Raw genomic sequence first — 21,332 nt, forward strand, 5'->3', positions numbered from 1 at the left:
ACGTGAGATGTCTGTTAAGCTGAATATGATAATCTGATCTTAGGGTAAACACTGGCACATTTGGGCTGATGTAATTAATATCGACTGTCTTTATCAGTAACATGGGAGAGGATAGGTTGTAATAAGTAAACTATTGAAGAAGAGATGTTACGAAATATTCCAAGCCAGTAAGAATACGTCCCTTTAGTTCCCGTCATGTGAAGTGAGGAGGGAAGGTCGAGCTTTCCATAGTGTGTCAACTGTTTCCGGCATTGGTGGCCCCACTTAAGTCACCCGCTGACCTCACCTCACCTCACTTCACCTCACCTGCTGACCTCACCTCACCTCACTTCACCTCACCTGCCGACCTCACCTCACCCGCTGACCTCACCTTACCTCATCTCTTCTCATTTCGCAACACAACACAACACCAGCACAGGTTATAGATAATTAACAATGAATTCCATTGGATGATATCTTATTTTCATCCTTCCTACGATCTCATTAACGTTTAGGGCAGACACAAATAAAGGGGAAGATTATCACTCAGCTGGATATTTATCACCAGTGGTTGCCTTATTAACCCCTTCGTTGCTGTGGTGCACGTGAGAATTATATCGCGGCAGACGATTTTGATCAAAGTGAAATCGAAGTTGAGAATTAGTTACATAATACTTCCACTGATCCTCCCAAAGCTTTGCACATATGTTGGTATTCCATTCCGGGATATGCGAAACGATTTAGTTTTGCTGAGAAAAATGAAAGCTGTGGAAGAATCAAAATGACTAAGCTGCCTCATACAAATGCGAAGCCACCTTTAGTACCACCACGTATACCTTAATGCTGGACAGGAATATCCTTCACAGTATTAACAGTAACAGTAGCAACCCCAGGCTTAGCCTAACTGTTCTAACTGAACGTGAATCCGGAGGACTGCAGGCTCAAGATGCCTCTTCCTCCTGTGGAGGACAGGAGGGGAGATGATGGACATCTGCATTACCGGGCAGAGGGGTAGGTCGGTTATATCAGTATCACCATGTGAAGGCGTCCCTCTTCCCGACTCGTAGTGAAGGTTCTAAATACCTCTGTATCTGTGAAGCACAAACCAAGGTACTTTTGTAGCGCAGCCAGGCTCACATAAATATACGCTACTTCATTTAAAGCTATGGCTGCAGCTTTTTACCTCCGCCAACGAGGTTATGTTTTTGCCTGCGTTGGTTTGTTTGTTTGTCTGTCCATTAGCAACTTTACTCAAAAAGTTACGAACGGAATTTGAAGAAATTTTGTGGAAGGGTAAGCCATGGGCCGAGGAAATTTTTTTTTTAAATTTGGGGCGGATCCAGATGCGGATCCGAAGTATCCCGCACAATATCTCCAGAAGTTCTCAATGAATTTCAATGAAATTTTATGGAAAGGTGAGCCATGGACCAAGATGGGGTGGATCCAGATCCGGATCCGGATCCTTTTTAATGGTCTTTGAGTGCTTTCTAGTTTATTTCATGTTTTTACTTTTGTGCCAGTTGCCAGCTGTGTACCCACCGGAAACCTGTCGCTAAGGTATCGCACCCATATAAGGTCATACTGGAAAACAACGAGTCTGAGGATGGAGGGACAGGAAACGAAAGAAGGGACGGGAAAGAGATGCATATAAGGAGGCGGGAGAAGGGGGGAGGGGAAGATAATGGAGGATGATGGAAGGAAGGAGGGAGACAACAGATGGGTACGGAGGAGACAATGGGGGAAAAAAAAAATATGATAAAAGCCTATTATCGGAGATGCATACGAGGAAGGTTGTATGTATTAAGTGAGGGAAGAAGAAGGCGAGGAGATGAAAGGTTGGAAAAGGGGGGAAATTAGAGGAGCAAGAAGAAGTGTGGAAAGCATAAAAACGACAGAATAAGAAAAGGAAGGAGAAGAGTGGAGGGAGGGAAGGAGATCAAGAAAGAAAGGAAACTACGACTATGCAAGAGAGCAAGAGGGAAAGGAAAACTAAGATTATGCAAGACAGCACGGAAGTAAGGAAAACTAAAATTATGAAAGAAAGCATGGAAGACAGGAGAGGAAAGATTGTGCAAGAGAGCATGGAAGAAAGGAAAGCTAAGATGATGCACCAGAGCAAGGAGGAAAAGAAAATCTAATATTATGCATGAAAGCAAAGAAGCAAAATGGAAGGAAAATAATAAGAGGAGAAGGTAGGAAGGAGTAGGAGAAGGAAGAGGACAGATACAACAGGAGAGGAGAAAAAGAAGAAGAAATGGTGGAAACACGGGAGGGAGGGCAAAGAAAGGCAAAGAGAGCATAAAAGTTGAAAGGAAAAGGGATAAAATGAGAGAGAAGAGGAAAAAGGATGAAAAATTTAAACAAGCGAGGGCAGGCCAAAAATAGCTGAGACTGGAAGGACGAGGAGGAGGAGGCAGGGAGGGTGAGATAGAGAGAGAGAGAGGAAGGAATGAGGGCGTGAGAGAGAGGAGAAGGCGAGGAGTAGAGTGAGTGGAAGAGAGGAGCGCGAGGAGAGGGAAGTGGGACGCCATGATTACAATGGAGAAGGAGGAGGAGGAGGAGGTGGGAGATTGGATGACTAACACAAAATAGTATAAAGGAAAGGAGTACCAAGGAAAACAACTAGCAACAGACCTAACAGTCTTTTCCAGGCTGCTTGTTACACAGAAGACTACCACTATGATATCTGATTCTCCATGTTCAAGGTAAGGATAGTGAGGTAAGAAGCCCCCCCCCCCTCCAACCACCAAACCCTCCAGCCGCAGCTGGCAGGATAAAAGTGAGAAGGACCACCATGTAGCATGGAAAAGCTGACATGGAATTTTCATAGGAAAGACTGAAAAGTGGAAAACTATATATACACACTATAAGTGTCAACAAGCTACAGGTATCTTTAATTACATAGTATTTCCCTGCCATAATTTCATCACGATCTGAAATAGAGAAAAACAGCTTATATTATTATTCAGTCATGAACACGTTTAGCTGGGGATTTGAAGCGAGATACTTCTCCAAGCGATTTTTGAATGTCACCACTGTACTGCAATCAAAGACATCGCTTGGCAGTTTATTCCAAATGTTAACAATCCTGTTAAAAAAACAAAACAAAAAAAAACAGCTTCATTTGACTGGAAATGCTATCCAATCATCCTACACCCATTACCTCTAGTATAGTTCAAACGATCAACTGTAAGGTACTTTTCAACATCCATATTATCAATTCCTTTAATAATCTTGAATACTTGAATCAGATCCCCTCGTAGTCTGCACTTTGATAGGTTAAATAACTTCTGCTCATTTAATCCCTCAAAAGATTTCGTCCTCAGTCTAGGTATCATTTCTACAAGTCATCGCTGCACTCTCTCTATTTTGTCTATACGTTTCCTGTAATACGGTGACCAGAACTGCACACAGTACTCTAGATATGGACGCACTAAGGAACTGTACGGGGTAAGAATTATATTTTCAGATCTGAACTCAAATGCTCTATCTATAAATCCAACTAGTCTGTTAGCTTTCTTTGTTGATTCTGTGCAGTTTACTTGGCCTGAGTTCATTTGTTACAATTATTCCTAGATCCTTTTCATGGTTCACATTCATGAGTTGTGAATGATTTATTGCCTAACTAAATTCTTCATTTGTACTCCCAATATTTGGAACTTTCCATTTATCAGTATTAAAATCCATTTCCCATTTTTCCGCCCAATTAAGCAATTTGTCAAGATCCCTTTGAATCAATATCCTTTGTTCTGGGGTATCTGCTCTATTACCAATCTTCGTATCATCAGCAAATTTTGATAATTTACAAAACACGCCTTCATCAAACGGACAAGGCAATGAGAAAATAAACACGAGAGAGAGAGAGAGAGAGAGAGAGAGAGAGAGAGAGAGAGAGAGAGAGGGGAAGGGGGGAAAGGGGGAAGGGGGGGACAAAGACACCAAAATTCACTTACTCTCTTCCCAGCTGCAGACTTTAACAGCTTATAAAAACAAAAGGAAAGAAAAACAGGAAAAGAGGAAGAAGTGAGATAAAGAGAGAGCAAAATACACTCATTCCCTTCCCGGTCGTGGCCTTAAAAACAGATTTCGAGAGGGAAAAAAAACAATAAGGATAAAATACACACACACACACACACACACACACACACACACACACACACACACACACACACACACATTACCTCCCCGACTGCGGCCATAAAAATAGGGCATAAAACAGAGGGCGGGAGATAAGCGCAAATTACGCGTAGGTGGTGCGGGGTGGAGAGAGGAAAGTGTAAACATTAAACTTCCTCTTACCCTGATGACAACTGTGGAGGGGAGGGGGAGGGAGAGAAGAGAGGAGGGAAGGTCATAAGAGAGGAGGAGAGGGCAGGGAAGAGAGAGAAAAGAGTCGATGATGTGCTGGAGGTTCAAGAAGTGGAGAGAGGAGGGATGAGAAGAGATGAGGAGGTGGGAGGGTAAGGAGAGGCGAGGGTTGATTAAGGAAGAAATGGTCAAGAGAGTGGAAAGAGAAGAGAGGGAGGAAGGGATTTATCAATTATTACTATTTTTTTTTTTTGGGGGGGGGGTTATGTACAAGGAGTGGAGTGGAAAAGACGGAGCAAAGAAGGGAAGGAGGAGAAAAGAAAGGGAGGAAGGAAAGGGTTGAAATCAGAGGGAGAAGGAAGAATAAGGAGGAAATGAGAAGGAAGGAAGAGTGGAGAAGAGATGGGAGGAAAAATGCTGTTCTTGTAATGAGACAGAAAAAGATGAGAAAGGGAAGGATGAGAACGAGGGTTGGGAGAGATGAATATATACATAGAGAGAGGGGGGGGGGGTCAGCTCGGGGAAGAGGAGAGGAAAGGAATGTGGAAAATGTCCGGTGCAGGAGGGGGAAGGAGAAATGGAAAGCTATGTGGGAAGAGGAGACAAGTGACAAACTGGAGGAGGAAGAGGAGGAGGAGGAAGAGTGGAGACGTAGGAGGGAGGAAGTAGAAGAAGGAGAGGAGGGAGGGGCAGGAGAGGAGTAGGAGAAGGAGAGGGGGGGGCAGGGGAGGGGAAGAAGTAGGAAAGAGGTGGGGGAGCAGGAGAGGGAGAGGAGTAGGAGAGAGTTCAAAGGAAGGCAAACAACAGCAGACCTCTTGGTCCTGTCGTGGCTGTTTGGTATAGGGAAGGTTGTCACCAACAAAACTATTCTATCAGTTTAGGACAAGGAAAAAGCAAGAAGACTCCCCCCCCACCCACTCACCAAAACCCGCAGCCGAAGCCGGCAGGAAATAGTGAGAAGGACCACCAAGCATCATAGAAAAACTGTCATGGAAATTTCATACTAAGGAGGGAAAGAAAATCTTATTCTAAACTATCTACCTGAAAATGAAAGTAAGATAAGTCAACAGTATGTATCAATGTTATTCTGCGGGTTACATCATCATCATCTTGGCTAATATATATATATATATATATATATATATATATATATATATATATATATATATATATATATATATATATATATATATATATATATATATATATATATATATATATATATATATATATATATATATATATATATATATATATGTATATATATAAACAGAAGTGTATTATTCAGGAGTAAACATATTCAGCTGGGGGTTAGAAGACAGACACTTATCTAAGAGACCTTTACAGGTTAGTACTGTATTACAGTTTACTGCATTGGAGGGCAATTTGTTCCATATATTTACAACTCTGTTAAAGAAAAAATGTTTAACTTCATGCGACTGGAATCGTTTGCCAACTATTTTATGCCCATGCCTCTACTATGATTCAAGTGATTAACTGTGAAGTATATATCGACAGCCACGTTATCGTGTTCTCTGAATATTTCAAATACTTAAATTAAATCTCTTCGTAACCTGCGTTTAGTTATGGTAAAGATATTCATCGCTTCTAAACGTTCCTCGTATGATTTATTTCTCAAACTAATTATTTTTCTGGTCAGCCTTCATTGTACTCTCTCAAGTTTCTCTCTGTCTTTTTTGTAATAAAGCGATCAAAACTGAACACAATACTCTAAGTGTGGGCGTACTAGAGAATTATACAAAGTGAGGATAATATTATCTGATTTATATTTGAACGTTCTACCTATGAAACCGATTAATTTGTTGGCTTGCCTCCGTACACTGTTTGCTTGGTTAAAGATCATTTGTTATTATAATTCCCTATTCCTTGCTGCCGTTCATTCTATTGTAAGACAGTGGGAGGCGTGGAGACTTGTAATATAACTATCACAAGCTTCGCTCACTATCCCCCCCCCCCCACTTCCTTGGCACACAAACAGGCAAAGCAACTTTTAGTATGAGATAACATACCGTCAGATCATTTCATTTAGCTGAAAAGACATTAAGTTCATAATGAAGTCTTTTTTTGTATTCACTGATATCACTACATGACAATATAGCACACACACACACACACACACACACACACACACACACACACAATGGTAACACTCTAGCCTAGCATCTGCTTCAGACAAGGGTTCACGCCTTGCTTGGGATGGGAAAAGTTTTACTGACGAAGAGGGTGGTCACTGTCCTCCTTGAGAAAGAGGATAGGTGTGTGCATGTGTGACGGTCAAGACTTTGCAATTAGATCGGACTATATAAGCTCTCAGCTCTCTTCTGCGAGGGTAAAATGCTAATGATTACAATCATCACGTGATCCTGACCAACCCTGGGGAATTACACACACACGCACTCTCTCTCTCTCTCTCTCTCTCTCTCTCTCTCTCTCTCTCTCTCCGTAGCTACGGCGTCTAAAGCTAACCAACTCGCATTTTTAACACTAAGAAGTACCGTGTTTGTTTAGTGAGCAAACACGTTGGGAATCAACCAGGAAAAAATATTACCTGGGCTGACAGTGCTATATAAAGTGTCTAAACCAGTTGTAATTCTTGCTAAACGCGGGGAATGAGTGTAAGAATGTGTCGTGGAATGCGAAGGTCAAGGTGCACCTGTGTATAGTCCGAAACACACTGCTGCCACACGCTGGAAATTTTGCTGGAACTTATAAAACTCAATTCTGCTATGAAAATATGGGGTGAGGGAGCTTAAAACAAACACTAAAGATCTTATGTGATAAAATGGGCTTAACTTGAGGAGTGTGGGTGCTTAATGTATGTTGGGGTGAGGTTGGCGTGTAGGGACAGTGAAGGGGGAATATGGGAAGGTGAGTAAGTGTGATGGTGGAGTTATAGTGGTGGAGTTGAGTTTGAGCAGAATTAGTCTCGAGGGGAAAGTTACGATGAATGACACGGAAGAAATGGGAATTAGGGAGAAACCAGGATAAAAGTGGGTGGGATTCGATATTGCACAGAAAGAGAGAGAAAGAGAGAGATAGAGAGAGAGAGAGAGAGAGAGAGGGGGTTATAGTGGTGAGAGAGGGAGCAAGGGCAGCAGTGGGAAGAAGGAAAGAGGCGAAGGGGGCTATGATGTGTTAGTAAGAGGGGTTGACGGACTGCGAGGTGGTGCTGGGGTGGGACATGGGTGGCGACGTAGTGGTGGTGAGAAGAGAAGGAAGGGGATGTGTGGCAGTAGGGGGGGGGGGAGGAGAAGGATGGGGGTCATGTGGCAGAAGGTTGGGGGGAGGAGATGGATGGGGGATGTGTGGCGGTAGGTGGGGGGAGGAGAAGGATGGGGGTTATGTGGCAGAAGGTTGGGGGGAAGAAGGGGAGGGAAGAATATGGAAGATGGTGGATTAGGATTAATGCCTCTATCGACTATTGAAGGGTCATTTGAGTCATTCAGTCAGAGTATTGGTGTTGCAGAAAGGTCATTAGAATCGTTTGGTCAGTTTGTTAGTCTTCGCGACGTTCCAATCTTCTCTAAGAATATGGAACCCAACAATCGAATTAAAATCCAGGTCCCAAACTGAGTTGCTGAGCGTACAGGGATATGTGAAAACAAACTTTGTTGTGCAGTCAGACCGGTCCTAGAAGGCTCTGGGAGGACAGATAAGGGGTGCTGAGGGAAGAGGGCTATGTCGTGCGTGAAAAGAGAGTCTGTGGTAGAGAAGAGAAGAAGAGAGGGAGTCTGTATGAAGGAGGAGAGGAGTGGGAGTCTGTATGGTGGAGGAGTGGGGAAGAGGGAGTCTGCGTGGTGAAGAGAATGAATTTGTGGTGGAGCGAAGGAATCTGTGTGGTGGAAGAGAGAAGAGGGAGTCTGTGTGGTGGAGGAAAGGAGAAGAAGGAGTCTGTGTGATGATAGAAAGGGGAAGGAGTCTGTGTGGTGGAGGAGAGGAGAGGGAGTCTATGTGATGGAGAAGAGAAGAGGGAGTGTGTGTGGTGGAGAGGAAAAGTCTATGTGATGGAAAAGAGGAAAGGCAGTGTGAGTGGTGGAAATGAGAGGGAGTCTGTGTGGTGGAGAAGAGGAGAGGGAGTCTATGTGGTGGAGGAGAGGAGAGGGCAGAAAACTGTGTAATGGGGAGGGAGGAAACCGAGTGAGAGGGGAAGTCAGTGTGGTGATGGAAGGAGAAGAGAGGAAATTGAGCTATGTGGCGGAGGGAGAATGGGGGAGACAGAGGCGGGGGGTCTGTGTGGTGGCAGGTGGAACTGATTTAGCGTGATGGAGCGTGTGTTGGTTACAGATGACAGGGACGAGAGAAGAGGCAATGGCAAAAGGAGTGTAGGGGGAGGGGGACAGATGGCAGAGAAAGAGCTGTGGTAATCGTGGGAGTGGGCGGGAAAGGGTAAAGAAGAAAGAAACGGTGATGAAAGAATAATGAACTGGTGGAGATACAGTAACTCAAATAAGAATAATTAGAAAAGGACTGGGAGGTAAGAAGATGGGTCATGAAGGCGAAAATTAATAATATAATGGTAGGGATAATATAGAAAAAGTGGGTCAGAATAGTGAAAAGGCTGAGTGCCAATGCTGAACAAAAAATAGTAAAAGAAACGAAAGCAGAATCGGCTGTAAATGTGGACCACAACAGGGAAAGAGAATGATGCCAAAATGAGGAGGAAGGAAAGCAGATGGAAAGAGGTGGGAAGTGAAAGAAGGGACTGAGAAAAGGGAAGAGAGCAGACAGTAGGGAAAGAGGCTGAGTTAATATGGGGTGTAAGGTGAGTAAGTGTGATGATGGAGTTATAGTGGTGGAGTTGAGTTAGAGCAGAAATAAGCTCGAGAGGAAAGTTGCGATGGATGACACTTGGGAGGGGATAGAGGAAGAGAATACAGAAAGGATTGAGGAAGAACAAATAAGAGGATGTGAGAGAATACTGAATAAGTATGAACAGAATATAGATTAAAAAGAATAAAAAGTGATTAGGAGGAAAGGATGTAGACGAATAAAAAGGGCGGGGGGGAGAAAGGGAACAGAAAAAAAAAAAACATAGGACAGTGTGAACTAAATCAATGAAGGAGGAGAAAGGAACAGAGCTGAGAAGAAAAAGAAGGCGAAGGTATAACAGACGGCGTGAGGGCAAAAATAACAGAAGAGAACTGAAGAGAATGAAGGAGAGGGAACAGTACAGATGAGGACTAACGGAGAAGGAGAGAGAGCAAAAGTGAATGAAAGTGGGAAATAGGAAGGGGCAGTATAAACCAGAAGGAAATAATACAGGAAGGAAGAAAAGAGGAAAGAACGAAGGAAAGCATGTTATCATTATTATTATTATTATTATTATTACTATTATTAATATTATTGTTGTTGCTATTGTTAATTATTATTATTATTATTATTATTAGTAGTAGTAGTAGTATATAAAATAACAAAAATAACAATAATAATAGTAATAATGATAATAATAATAATAATAATAATAATCTATCTATCTATATACCTAGGCTGCTTCCCCCAAGGAAACGAAACGCAAACCATGAAAATACTTAAATGAGAAATGCACGAACTACCAGACGTGTGTACCTAAAGTTAGTGGTAATTATTATTGCTAGGGACACGCATAAACCAGAGCTCGGCATAAGCAGAGAGCACCTCATTAATCTCCAACTTTATACCCAGAAAACAACAAAAAAAGTTATTCTTGTTCTCCTGTACCCTTGCTCTATCGATCGGTGGATCATGCTGTGTCTTCACCTTGTACGTTATATATAAATTGTTGTTGCTCTAAAATTTCACATCATGCTATTATCTCATGGCCTGTGCTATTATCGTATATTTTCCCTCTCCCTTATTTTACCATTCTCCCTCCAGCACTCCCTTCCCCCCATCTACCTCTCACTCCCCCTTTTACACCTCCCCTTCTATCACTGCCCCGTCGCCCCCTACCTCTCACTTCCCTTTTTTCCCTTCTCCTTCTCTCTTTCCCCTCTTCCTTCCTCCCTGTTTCTCACTCCTTCTGGGCATCCACTCCTTTTTCCATGCGTTTCTTGACTGTCTCATCCTCCGTCCTTCGCCGTTTTTCTCTCATCCTTTTTGTCTCACAGTTCCCATCTCCCTCGAGCTTTCTCGCTGTTCTGTTCCTCTCCTTCCTCAACTTTATTCATTTCCCTCCTACTGTCTCTGCTTCTTTCTCTTTTCTTTATTCTGTCTGCCTCCCCCCCCTCTCTCTCTCTCTGCCATCCGCTCTCCCTTTCTGCATCTCTCCCTACCTCCCACTCAAGACCTTATTCTTGCCTCTCTCATCCTGTTCCTTGTCTCCCACCGACTCCTGTCTCGCCATCTGTCAGTCTCTCTCCACCTACCTGTCTCCCCACCTTCCTGTCCTCTCACCTGTCTCCCTGTCCATCTTTTTGTGTCTTGCTGCCTACCTTCCTACCTCCATATCATCACCCACCCTGCCTGTCTCTTTCTCGCTTATCTGGATGTGTGTCTGCCTGCCTGTTGCCTACTTTCCTACCTCCCTAGCCACCACGCGCACTGCTTGCCTCCCTCTTCGCCTTTTAACCCCCTACCTGTGTGTCTACCTGCCTGCCTGTTTCATGCTCTTGTACCCTTGGCCCTGGACGTACCCTTAGGAGGCCAGGTCGTAGACCTTACTCCATCCCTTCCTCCCCCCCACACACTTCGCCCCCACCTTGTCCGCGGGAGGAGCCACCTCAAAGGGATATCGAGCAAGGCCTTTGTCACCTGGCACTCTATCCTGCACTCACCACTTCACATTCTTAACAAACATTCACACAATACTCATACTCTCTCTCTCTCTCTCTCTCTCTCTCTCTCTCTCTCTCTCACACACACACACACACACACACACACACACACATACTTATTTTCCATTCAGTTCAGTCAATCACTAACACTTTAGTATTCATCTCAAACACCATTTTTCATCATTCTTCACGCCAAGCACTTTCTCTTCGCACTCAACCATGCCCTCATCCTCATGCAATGTCAAACAGCTTTCAGATCCTATTAATAGCTATACAGACTCTCGTACTTCACTCAAACCCGTTTCACCACCGCCACGCAAGTTGTCATTGACCTCACACTCCTTCCTTCGCCAAACACAGCCCTCACGAACTCCAGTGTCTCATTCATACCAAATTTTACCCCTCATGCATTCCTGTTATTCATTATACACTCCAGTATTCACAATGCACACTATCATTACTCATACACCCGCTTTCTCCCAAGCCTGCCTTTGTTTGCCTGTTTGCCCACTGAATTAGACTCACCAGCTGAAAAATGTCTTAGTCCTTTGAATCTCGCTACACACTGATGATCTGATTTAACTATGGAATTTTAGAGCTGAAATGGCCTGGTAAGAGCCTTGCCAGTACCACAGTATTCTCCTAATAAAAACAAAACTGTCTGATAACAGGAAAACAATCATAAATTACGTTTTCTTGGGGTAAAATGAAATGAAATGAGGAAAATCGTGGTAAGCTTAGTAACATGTCTTCAACATAATTTTATAAGATACGTATGTACACACACACACACACACACACACACACACACACTCTCTCTCTCTCTCTCTCTCTCTCTCTCTCTAGATGCATGTGTGTGTGTGTGTGTGTGTGTGTGTGTGTGTGTGTGTGTGTGTGGGGTACCCGACCTGATATTAAATCGTATAGTGGTAGAACGATTATGAAAACAATACGCCAGATGCCAAAGCAAAACAGAAAAAACTGACTTCATGATATGAGTGGCCCGAGTCTGTAGGTAATTATGGGTATTATGGGAGAGAGAGAGAGAGAGAGAGAGAGAGAGAGAGAGAACGGTAAATACAGCCAAAAACGGACCAACATAAATATCTTGTTTCTTCCTACTCAATTTTCTTCTAATCTCTTTCCTGTCCTTTTTCTCCTCCTCCACTTCAGTGGCGGAGACGGAGATGGAAAGGAAAAATCCCAAAAGTGCAGCTGAACCAGGGCAAAAATAATCAGAGAAAGCACACACACACATTTTTCTCTTTTCTCATTCTTTCTTCGTTTTCTTTTCAATTTCACGAGACAAACAAAGAAGGAAAGACAAAAAGAAAATATTAACGGAGAAAGAATAAATCTCTAATTTCCACCATTTTCAATATCCTTTTAGCTGTTTTTCAATTAAATCGAACACAAAGATAAAGCATGAAACAGGAAGCAAAGGCGTAAAGAAAGTGAAACAAAAAACTTTATTCACTTCTTTCATTCTTCCTTTGTTTCTTTCTTTCATCATGGCAGAAGAGAGAAAAGGTGGAGCAAGGAGGCTGATACTAAAGAAGGTCACAAAACAGATTAACAAAGAGCAATCAGACAGTATAACATCCAAGCCGAACGCATGGTCTAGGGACAGAATATCTGACTTCGATCTATGACCTTGTCCTTTGACCGATCGAATTACTTCATTCTTGTCCAACCCTCGGCCATTCCATTAAGTGTGATCAAATTTAGGTCATAATTGCTTAAGCTGGCCTTACCTTGTGACTTTCACCTTTGGCTTTTCTGTGAAACTGAATTTTCAAGATCCAACTACCATAGCAGATAATAATATAAACCTAACAAATGACAGTAATAGCTAATAAAAATATAGTGGACTGTGTTAAAAATAAAGGCAGACTACTTCTGGCATAGATGTATTCACTGTTTCTCATTGGCCTTCGAATCCAGTGATTCTACTGTTCGTTGGATACCAAGATGCAGCAGAGTTTCTCAGCATGCATGCTTGCTTGTACGGGCACGAATGACGTCACAACTACCAGGTGAAGGTGAAAAAGAAAAAGGAGGAGGAGTAGGAGGAAAAAGAAGAGAAGGAGAAAAAATTAGGAGAGGAAAAGAAGAGAATGATGAAAGAGAAAAAGAGGGATGGAAAAAAGAGAAGACAAAAAGAGGAAGAAGAATTGGAAAAGATGAGAAAATAGAAGCAAAAAAGAGGATGACGAAGGAAGGAAAAGGGAGGGGAGGAGGAAGAGAAGGAAAACATGAGGAAAAGATGGGAAAATATGAGGAAAATATGGAAAACGATGAGGAAAAGAAAGGATTAAGAAGAGGCAGAAGGAAAAATAAGAAAAAAGGAAGAGAAGAGAAAAAAGACGGAAAAATAAGAGGAGGGGGAAAATGAAGGGACAAGATTAGGAAGAGGAAAAAGAAGTAAAAATTAAAGAAGAAAAAGAAGGAAAAGTAAAAGGACAACAGGAGGATAAAAACAGACGAAGAGGGAGGAGGAGGACAGTAAGACTAGGCAGATCCTACAAGAGTTCGACTAAACTACCAGAATAAGACAAAAATGATGACAATGAAGCAGCAGTAGCAACAGCACTGAAAATGCAACACACGCTTCACTCCACACAACTTTACTCGTTCTCGCTCCAAATATCTTTTCACCTTAACTTGGCCTACATTTCTGTCTTTTTGTAGCCAATTTCATGTAGCTCGCAGGCAGACAAAAATAGTGCTACAACTCTACATTCCATCAAATGCACTTCTTCGTGACTAGCATCATATTCTAACGTTGATTTATTACTACAGGTTCGATGCAGACATGGCACTTTTTGGCCAAGCTACAGTATACAACACGTAGCTCCTAATATGTTTATTCCACTCACACAACATTCCCTCCTTTTAGTCGCGCCGCCTGTAACTGTTCCATTTATACTTGGCCCATCCATATTTGTTTTACTTATACCGGGAATTGTTCCATCCATTTTATATCCATTCCCATTTGTTTGGCTCACATTTACTCTTAGGATGGAGTTACACTTGGCGAACGAGCGTTAATAATTACCAGGAGCCTTCCTGCATTTCTAACCTTGTCCTGAACTGGTAGAATAGTTTCGTTAGTGATACTCTTCCCTATACCAAACAGCCACGAAAGGACCAAAAGCTCTGTTGCTGTTTGCTTTCCTTTGTGCTCCTTTGTAATGGGCATGCGCAGCCGATCTGGGAAGAATACTCGACCCTTAACGAACTCACACGAATGCTCCAGTGACCGTCAGAACATTCTCTTTTCTTTCAATCCCCATGGATGCCAGTAATTCCAGCATGTGCCACAGTTTTCTCTTCCTCTGACATTATGGTATACGAGTCGCTGCAGTGGGGACATCGAGGCTGACTTCTACTGCGGAGCTTCCGGGACAACTGATGCTCACGGGGACGTATGCGATCGTATGTGGGAACGTTCGTGAATGGTTTGTCGGCAGTGTTTGTTCATGTTCGTTCGCCAAATGCAAATCCATCCTTTGAATCATTCTCTTCAGTTGCTCTGTCTTAAAAAAAAAAAAAAAAAAAAAAAATCCACCTGTACCCGCTTAACCTTACACGGTCCATATCGCACTACAACAATCGCACTTCTCATCTACTGTCTGCACCACCAAAACTCTCTACACGTAACTCGCTCCACTCTTACACGCACTGCTTAGCCTCGCTTCATCTTTCACTTCATATACACTTACTCCAGTAACACTGGCTCGATCCAACTGGCTACATTCACCTCGCTCCACCAGCCAACCTAGTTTCAGTGTAGATGAGGCAGGCAGTAACCACATTCACACCAGCCACTCCATTCACACCATTTAATCCACACCACTGACTCATTCCATACCAGCCACTGCATTGACACTACCCTATTTCAGCACGGAAGTGGGATTTATGGCTTTTGTCTATTGTGATGAGAGAGCTTAATCTCCTCCATTCTCACTCACTCTCTCTCTCTCTCTCTCTCTCTCTCTCTCTCTCTCTCTCACATGCGCGCATGCACACACACGCGCGCGCGCACGGGGGGGATGCAAAACAATACCTGCTCGCACTCTAATGCACCAGTGTGTAAAAGAAAAAGGTGAACTATGGATAAAACAAGACTAAGCAACTTCTTCATAAGGAAATACCAGACAAAACACAAGACAAAGACGCTCTCAAATTATTCTGATGATGTACTGTCCATACATCTTTCTACTGGCATACGCCGCATCCTATGAGAGGTGTCATCAAGAAAGGGAGCTCCAGTTACTGTCCCTAATCATTAACGATCCCTTTCCTACGACGCACAACCCTCTCACTCTTACATCCTCTTGCACTCTGTGTGGTATTCAACATCCAAAATAAAATCAATTTGCAAAAGGAACCGCATAGATCTCATACATTCCAGACGTACCGGTACGAGTATAACACCAGCACAGTGATGACGTGGGTTATATTTCATTCTTACAACAACCAGATAATTTTAGTAGGGGTAAGTTTTGTATAAGGGGAGGTCACATATTACCTGCCTTAACCCCTTCACTCCAATAGGTAATCAAAGTAAAAGGTATTGGAGTCATGATAAAAGATAGAAGGATTTGCTTAAAACAACCACGAACCACAGACACAACAGGAAATAACCTAAATAAGATGTCACTGTTTACGGATGCTTCTAATGCCAGGAGTTTAAAGGAAAAATAAGTAGGCCTAGATTATGATAAGGTACAAATAATATTACCAAGATCCATGGATGAAACAGAAGATAACGACGCTCTCACACCTTTGTATGCCTTGTATCCGCATGGGTCTCTCTCTCTCTCTCTCTCTCTCTGTCACATACACAGAGGGGTGTGCTATTCTAAGGGATTCTCATTTCACCTTCATAATACTTTGAGTCTTGGTGCCTCCGATAACTTATAAGTTGTGTATCACATATCTATGTTTTTACCCTTATCATGACGTCTGTAACATTATCTTTTGAGCATCAGATTATTTTTCATTATTATTATTATTATTATTATTATTATTATAATTATTATTAGTATTATTAGTATTATTATCATTATTATTATTATTATTATTATTATTATTATTATTATTTTCATGTTATTATTATTATTATTATTATTATTATTTCCGGTATTATTAGTATTATTTTTTTCATTATTATTATTGGTTTCCTCCAGACAGCCTCATTCAACTTAACCGAGACGTTTCGTAGTAAAGGAATTAAAAGTAATCTCCATTAATACTGGTTTAGGCCGGTATTGTCGTCGCATGAGGAAGCTCCTTAGCACCTTTCTTTAGCGATTTATTTTTGGATAAGACCAATTAATTAAGTTCTGTGCGCTAATTATGAAGAGTGGATGATGATGATGATGATGATGATGAAGAGGAGTAACAGTGTAGGAGGCAATGCCAGATATGGAAGTTCACTCTTATCTCCATCTCCCCTACCCCTTCTTCTCCCTTCCCTGTCTTTCCTCTCCATTTCCTCCATCCCCCCATCCTCCTCCCACTTTTCTCATATCCCCTCACCTTTCCACCCCTTGTCCCCCTTTCCCTTACACTCAAATATCACCCAACTTTTCTCCAGCTTTTTCATTGTGAACCCCCCCCCCCTGTCTCTCTCTCTCTCTCTCTCTCTCTCTCTCTCTCTCTCTCTCCCACACACACACACACACACACACACACACACACAAAATTTCCAGCGGAAGAAGGGGGAGAATAAGGACTGGATCATGGGAAAAGGAGTGAAAGAGAGAAGCAGGATAATGATAAGGAGAGAGTATAAGAATAGCATGGGGTAACAGACCTAATGTTCCTTTTGAGGCTGCTTCATACGTAGAACACAATGACTATAGCATGGAAGATACGATTAGTAAAAAAGGTCGTTCTCCTAATCGCCAGTCTCCCTCTAACTCGAGCCAGTAGGAAAAACATAAGGACCACCGTACTAAACTGTCCTTTGTGTCTGGAAAAACCGCTAAGACACATCCCAGACGCTCACCACACGCACCTCAGACAACCCCTAGACACTCCCCTGGCGCACAGCAGACACACCACCAATACCATCCAACCCTCAAGACCGCCTTCCCGCAAGGTTGAGGCTCATAAATCTACTGCTGCAACTTGCCAGACTTTGACATTTCAGGGCACAACAGAAAAGGTCCCATACCTCAAGGAACATTAAAAAGAGAAATAAGGTGAATAAAATGGACGAAAGAGGTACAAAAAAACTGAACAAAGGAGGCGAAGCCCTAGCCACATCTAGTCCTTTGGTCTCAGCATAAAGTCCAGACAGACAAACAGATGGGCAAAGCGTCTGGTCCCATTACCCTCAGCGCTTGGACGATATTAAAACCAACGCTCACGGATCCATTAAACCCTTGACCTACTTTGCTGACACAATAGGGAAGAGAATAGTGTACTAACATAACGTTCATAGATGAGAAAGATTAATCCTTCATCAGCTAAGGTCCGCATCATCATTATACTTCTAGTGACACCATGAAGTAAAGATTGTACTTTGATTCACTCGTATGCCCACCGCCAGACGACTATATTTAAACTCTTAACAGTCAGAGTTTAAAATTACCTCAGTTTACTGATTAACTGTTTGAGTTTTTGTTATCATCATGATCATTTTGATAATTCCCATGATTATACACATTTATGATCGTAGCCGACTTAGGTACTTGTGTTTTATTCTGGCTACCGCCAGAATAACATTTTGAGGATAAGAGGCAAACTTCAAAGTGTTAAGATACATAAGAAAAGAAAAATACAAATTATTTCTCTGGCTGGAGGGCTTGAGATGAGAAGATTAAGAGTCAGGCTCCCAAGGTAAGAAAATAAATGCAAAATAACGGAGGTAAAACTAAAACTGCAAGCATATTAGCGTGACCGACGATATAAACTGTGCCTCTCTAGAATATATTATACCTCTCATGATGATCATTACGTGAGATGTCTGTTAAGCTGAATAAGATAATCTGATCTTAGGGTAAACACTGGCACATTTGGGCTGATGTAAATAATATCGACTGTCTTTATCAGTACCATGGGAGAGGATAGGTTGTAATAAGTAAACTATTGAGGAAGAGATGTTACGAAATATTCCAAGTCAGTAAGAATACGACCCATTAGTTCACGTCATGTGAAGTGAGGAGGGAAGGTCGAGCATTCCATACTGTGTCAACTGTTTCCGGCATTGGTGGCCTCACTAAAGTCACCCGTTGACCTCACCTCACCTCACCTCACCTCACCTCACGTCACCTGCTGACCTCAGCTCACCTCACTTCACCTCACCTGCCGACCTCACCTCATCTCACCTCACCCTCTGACCTCACCTTACCTCATCTCTTCTCATTTCGCAACACAACACAACACCAGCACAGATTATAGATAATTAACAATGAATTCCATTGGATGATATCTTAATTTCATCCTTCCTACGATCTCATTAACGTTTAGGGCAGACACAAATAAAGGGGAAGATTATCACTCAGCTGGATATTTATCACCAGTGGTAGCCTTATTAACCCCTTCGTTGCTGTGGTGCACGTGAGAATTATATCGCGGCAGACGATTTTGATCAAAGTGAAATCGAAGTTGAGAATTAGTTACAGAATACTTCCACTGATCCTCCCAAAGCTTTGCACATATGTTGGTATTCTATTCCGGCATATGCGAAACGATTTAGTTTTGCTGAGAAAAATGAAAGCTGTGGAAGAATCAAAATGACTAAGCTGCCTCATACAAATGCGAAGCCACCTTTAGTACCACCACGTATACCTTAATGCTGGACAGGAATATCCTTCACAGTATTAACAGTAACAGTAGCAACCCCAGGCTTAGCCTAACTGTTCTAACTGAACGTGAATCCGGAGGACTGCAGGCTCAAGATGCCTCTTCCTCCTGTGGAGGACAGGAGGGGAGATGATGGACATCTGCATTACCGGGCAGAGGGGTAGGTCGGTTATATCAGTATCACCATGTGAAGGCGTCCCTCTTCCCGACTCGTAGTGAAGGTTCTAAATATCTCTGCATCTGTGAAGCACAAACCAAGGTACTTTTGTAGCGCAGCCAGGCTCACATAAATATACGCTACTTCATTTAAAGCTATGGCTGCAGCTTTTTACCTCCGCCAACGAGGTTATGTTTTTGCCTGCGTTGGTTTGTTTGTTTGTCTGTCCATTAGCAACTTTACTCAAAAAGTTACGAACGGAATTTGAAGAAATTTTGTGGAAGGGTAAGCCATGGGCCGAGGAAAATTTTTTTAAAATTTGGGGCTGATCCAGATGCGGATCCGAAGTATCCCGCACAATATCTCCAGAAGTTCTCAATGAATTTCAATGAAATTTTATGGAAAGGTGAGCCATGGACCAAGATGGGGTGGATCCAGATCCGGATCCGGATCCTTTTTAATGGTCTTTGAGTGCTTTCTAGTTTATTTCATGTTTTTACTTTTGTGCCAGTTGCCAGCTGTGTACCCACCGGAAACCTGTCGCTAAGGTATCGCACCCATATAAGGTCATACTGGAAAACAACGAGTCTGAGGATGGAGGGACAGGTAGCGAAAGAAGGGACGGGAAAGAGATGCATATAAGGAGGCGGGAGAAGGGGGGAGGGGAAGATAATGGAGGATGATGGAAGGAAGGAGGGAGACAACAGATGGGTACGGCGGACACAATGGGGAAAAAAAAATATGATAAAAGCCTATTATCGGAGATGCATACGAGGAAGGTTGTATGTATTAAGTGAGGGAAGAAGAAGGCGAGGAGATGAAAGGTTGGAAAAGGGGGGAAATTAGAGGAGCAAGAAGAAGTGTGGAAAGCATAAAAACGACAGAATAATAAAAGGAAGGAGAAGAGTGGAGGGAGGGAAGGTGATCAAGAAAGAAAGGAAACTACGACTATGCAAGAGAGCAAGAGGGAATGGAAAACTAAGATTATGCAAGACAGCACGGAAGTAAGGAAAACTAAAATTATGAAAGAAAGCATGGAAGACAGGAGAGGAAAGATTGTGCAAGAGAGCATGGAAGAAAGGAAAGCTAAGATGATGCACCAGAGCAAGGAGGAAAAGAAAATATAATATTATGCATGAAAGCAAAGAAGCAAAATGGAAGGAAAATAATAAGAGGAGAAGGTAGGAAGGAGTTGGAGAAGGAAGAGGACAGATACAACAGGAGAGGAGAAAAAGAAGAAGAAATTATGGACACACGGGAGGGAGGGCAAAGAAAGGCAAAGGCAGCATAAAAGTTGAAAGGAAAAGGGATAAAATGAGAGAGAAGAGGAAAAAGGATGAAAAATTTAAACAAGCGAGGGCAGGCCAAAAATAGCTGAGACTGGAAGGAGGAGGAGGAGGAGGCAGGGAGGGTGAGATAGAGAGAGAGAGGAAGGAATGAGGGCGTGAGAGAGAGGAGAAGGAGAGGAGTAGAGTGAGTGGAAGAGAGCAGCGCAATGAAAGGGAAGTGGGAAGCCATGATTACAATGGAGGAGGAAAGGAGAAAGAGGAGGAGGAGGAGGCTGTGGGAGATTGGATGACTACACAAAACAGTACAAAGGAAAGCAACCAGCAACAGAGCTAATGGTCATTTCGAGGCTGCTTGTTACAAAGAAGACTATCAGTATGACATCTAATTCTCCATGTTCAAGGTAAGGATAGTGAGGTTAGAAGCTCCCCGCCCCCCCAACCACCAAACTCTCCAGCCGCAGCTGGCAGGATAAAAGTGAGAAGGACCACCATGTAGCATGGAAAAGCTGACATGGAATTTTCATAGGAAAGACTGAAAAGTGGAAAACTATATCTACACACTATAAGTGTCAACAAGCTACAGGTATCTTTAATTACATAGTATTTCCCTGCCATAATTTCATCACGATCTGAAATAGAGAAAAACAGCTTATATTATTATTCAGTCATGAACACGTTTAGCTGGGGATTTGAAGCGAGATACTTCTCCAAGCGATTTTTGAATGTCACAACTGTGCTGCAATCAAAGACATCCCTGGGCAGTTTATTCCAAATGTTAACAATCCTGTTAAAAAAAAAAAAAAAAAAAAAAAAGCTTCATTTGACTGGAAATGCTATCCAATCATCCTACACCCATTACCTCTAGTATAGTTCAAACGATCAACTGTAATGTACTTTTCAACATCCATATTATCAATTCCTTTAATAATCTTGAATACTTGAATCAGATCCCCTCGTAGTCTGCACTATGATAGGTTAAATAACTTCTGCTCATTTAATCCCTCC

The sequence above is a fragment of the Coenobita brevimanus genome, chromosome 80 (assembly GCF_032717465.1).
Source record: "Coenobita brevimanus isolate Jiangsu-jjx chromosome 80, ASM3271746v2, whole genome shotgun sequence".
Taxonomy (NCBI): domain Eukaryota; kingdom Metazoa; phylum Arthropoda; class Malacostraca; order Decapoda; family Coenobitidae; genus Coenobita; species Coenobita brevimanus.